General features: G+C 33.1%; 1 pseudogene; it reads right to left on the reverse strand.

Annotated features, from left to right (window-relative positions):
• Window positions 1-3,004: 3,004 nt before the first annotated feature.
• On the reverse strand, window positions 3,005-3,920 carry LOC145166956 (protein RALF-like 34 pseudogene; annotated as a pseudogene).
• Between the last annotated feature and the right edge of the window lie 267 nt (window positions 3,921-4,187).

The following is a 4,187-nucleotide window of genomic DNA, read 5'->3' on the forward strand; positions in this document are numbered from 1 at the left end:
TACTTATTTTTTGCAATCCAAAAAACCCGAAGCCTTATTTGGTGGTCATAATGCAATAAGCATCGTTAGTAGAGTCTTAACTGCAATAAAAAACAAAACGTTAATTCTATACCGAATAACATGAACATGTCAAAAAGTAATCACATCCATCTAAATCTATCTTCAAGAGAAATTTAATTAAACAACAAAATATATGCAGAAAGATTCAGAAGAAGTCATCTAAAATCATTCCTTCTTCTTCCTGATGAGCCACACATAGTAATATGAAATATAACATGCTAACTTTTTACAGGCCATAACATTATCTCCACTTCCACTTCATCTTCAAAGCTACATCATCGTTGATGATATTTGAACTCTAAAAAGGGATGAAATACAATAGTAGGTTTTTCAATTCCTCGAACATGATTTATATGTCAAATAACCTTAAAATAAACAATAATAAATATTAACACAAAGGTCTTGAATCTAGCCCGATAATCCTATTAGACATAGAACCCCAAAAAGAGTACCTCTTAGGTATTGCTCTCTAAATAGCTCTGAAGATCAAAGAATCATGTGATACCTCATACCATACACTATATGTAATAAGGTAGTTTTTAATAATCATATTTTTAAACATTTAGGTGTTGTTTGTTTTTTCTAGAAAACCACTTCAGACCACTTATTGTTGCGACGCGCAGCACATGCGCAACACTTGACCATTCGCAGCTGTTTGTTTTTCAGAAGACTTCTGACTTAAAAACTGTTGCGTGTGTGCTGCGTGGCGCAATAGTAGACCAACTGCTTCAAACCTCTTCACACCTTACTTTAACTTACTACAACAGTCTGCAGGCGTTAAAAAACAAACTGACTTTTTATTAAATGTTGCAGCCGTTTGGTCCACCTCTTCTGCTACAGAGGGTTGCAGAGGTGGTTCGGAGACTTCAGACATTTTCGCTTCGAAAAAACAAACACCACCTTATATTCAAACTTAACTTTAAGATATGTATTAGAGAAACTGACATGTCCTGGATAAGGTATGTCAAGGATAATATACCCATTAATCTATGCTCCAATGCATCTGTAGTAAAATCGTGAAGTTCCACATATATGTTATTAACATTCCCAATCCCTCAATCCGTTGTATTACGGGAATAAAGAACTTCAGAACAGACCTTTAAGGTAAAACCTTTTTTTCTAGAAAGAAGATATTAACATTACATTAGCCTGAAGGAAAAAAGAAAAATGCAAATTTTTTATAGTAATTAATTATGAAGTTAGAGTGAGAAGTTCATGCTGGAAGTGACTGTAAATAGTTTAATATAGTAATATGGCCGAAAAATTGAATTTTATTGTATAGTACATTTGGTCGAACAATTAATGGGCAGGAATTATGCACCATTAGAAACAAAGATACATTACCTTCAACCTCCATTCTTGTTTTGTCTTTTTCAATAGCTGTAAGATGGTTCAGAAGGAAAGCTAATTAGAAGTAAGAGAGACTGAGAAGGAAGTGACACAGACGACAACACAGAAAGTTGGGTAGTGATGGAAGTCATGTGATGGTGGAAGAAATGTGGTGGTATTAGTTGCGTTGTTGTGGGTAATGGTTTAGATTAGCACAGGAACTGGTGTGCATGGAGGTAAGGTGGTGGTTCCATCAAATTTATAGGGTTTTCATTCAGATGAGATAAAGTAAATCGATCGGTGTAGAAGGGGAGTCGGAGCGCATAGTGGAAGACAAAAACAAAGATTATAAGGAGATGGTTGTTGATAACTTAATTTTAATCCTGATTTATTAAGATTGGATTGAATTCGTTGAAGATAAATCATTCTTGATTTTGTGGAATAGATTGAAGATGTCCAATTTTAGAGATTAGCAAATAAGCAATAACAAAAATGTTTGCTGATTATGTGAGATTCGGATTGATATGATTATGAGTAAAATGAGCGGGAAATTAAAAAACATAGTGAACCAAAACCCGCCACTTGTCAATGATAAGGTCTAAAAAGATGCTATGTGGCAATTTTAGGATTCATTTATTAGATATTAGATTAGATAGATTGTAAGATTCAGGGTTTATTTTACACAATATGTATTGAATTATATGCATATTAAAATATGTTCTTATTTATTTATGTTGTTATATGTTTTCGTAAAATGATTAATTTGTTTTATTTATATTGCATATTGTAAGATACTTGGTTATATGTAGATGAAACGTCAACACATACATACAAAGTTACAAACTAATCTCTCTTTTTTATTATTATTATTATTATTATTATTATTATTATTATATAGATATATATACTGTAGTGCATTTGATTATCTTGTTCCGAATAATAATTAAGAAAATCTAGTATTAAAAGCTTAGGCTTGAATCTACCACAATCAACAAGTAATTATCTCACTCTAGAATGATAAGTCTAAAAATTCAAAATGACATTCCGAAATAGTGTGTTCCAGAATATATGATTAGTTGCAACTTGCAAGAAAAACAAACAATTTGTTTATTTTAATCAACATCTCTATTTTATATTATATTAGCAAATGGATTTATCGTGTTTAGGCTTATATTACACGTCAATAACTTTATCCTTTTTCAAAAACAAAAATCAAAGAATTGATTTATTTAAGATGTCGATAAATAATATTTTAATAAAATAATAATATAGTCATTCAGTTAAATAACATTCTTCTCGATTTACTTAACATGAAAATAAATAATATTTTAGCAAATAATAATATAGTCATTCAGTCAAATAGCATTCTACACACGAATCAATGGTTTATTTATACTCTTTGGTCATGTAGAAAATCCAAAACAAATCATTACTTATTTATGCATCGAATTTATATGTTTCATCAAAATAGACATCTTACAAATTTATATCGTCATGTATTAATTATAAACATAACTGAGTTCATATAAACACAATGCGAATGCAACAATCGAAGAATTCAATGGATCAGAAACGTTCTTCAATGAGAATCAATGGAGTCATTCAACAAATCGAATAATCAAAATCCCATAACCATTACTGAATTCATATAAAGTCAATGCGAATGCATTAATTTATTAACAAATTGAAGTACCATTGATTCAAGCAAACCTTAACCATAACCAGTTAACCTCCAATGGCGGATTTTCACCGGCGGCAACGGGTGATTGTGGAGCAACCTCTGTTGTACGGATGCACCGGACCTCTAGCTCTCCAGCAATTATGAGTGTAGTACGACCTACCGGAGCGTGGAGGACACGGCACTCTGTTCGCCGACAACGCACCATAAGAGATGTAGTATCTCATATTCCCCCATAGCAGAGATCTACGACCAGAAACCGTTAAACCTCCATCATCTTCACCTTCCCCTTCGATTTCATCACCATCATCGTAAAACGGCATCTCCATAGTGTCGGTGACAAGATTCAGCTGGAGCTGCTTTAATCCGCCGTCGACACCGGAAGCGCGTGTGACCGCTAGTAAAACGAACAACACCAGGCATATCGGAGTGAGAAGAAGCGGAGACGCCATTGACGGAGGAAGAGCTTATGTGAAGATTGAAGAAATTGAGATTGGAGATGAAGATTGAAGATTAGAGATTGAAGAGTGAAGAGTCACATGCGATGTGTGTTGTAGAGAAAGTTGTGGGGTTAGGGTTAGGGAGTTGGGGTACCTACAGCTGTCGGGTTTAATGAGTGAAAGCAATAATTTAGGTCGGCCGACAATGGCGTCTGTGACTGTTGCTCATAATGAGGCTGCGGTGGTCGGAGATCATGAGGATTATTTTTTCCGGTGAAGTCAATTGAAGGGCTGTGATTAGCGGGTAATTGGGTGTCCCTGATTGCGATGGTTTGTGCTTTTTCTCCATGATAACGATGGTTTTGGATCTTTCTCGTTCATTATTTTTCTTTAAACCGTGTTGCTTCATCATTGCTCAATTAGATCCATAAGATATGATTATGAAGTGTGAATGTTTGATAGAAATATTCGAATCAGGGATAATCGTGTAAACTTATAGTTCTTGGTCGACGAATACATGTTTATTAAGCATAAGATTTGGGATAATAAAATAATAAATAAATAAATAAATAATTGGTATATTTTGTAATTTTTACGGATTTAATCATCCATTTTAATTTGTGTTATATATATATATATATATATATATATATATATATATATATATATATATATATATA

This window comes from Lactuca virosa, chromosome 3 (genome assembly GCF_052849685.1).
Source record: "Lactuca virosa cultivar CGN04683 chromosome 3, Lactuca_virosa_CGN04683_v6, whole genome shotgun sequence".
NCBI lineage: Eukaryota > Viridiplantae > Streptophyta > Magnoliopsida > Asterales > Asteraceae > Lactuca > Lactuca virosa.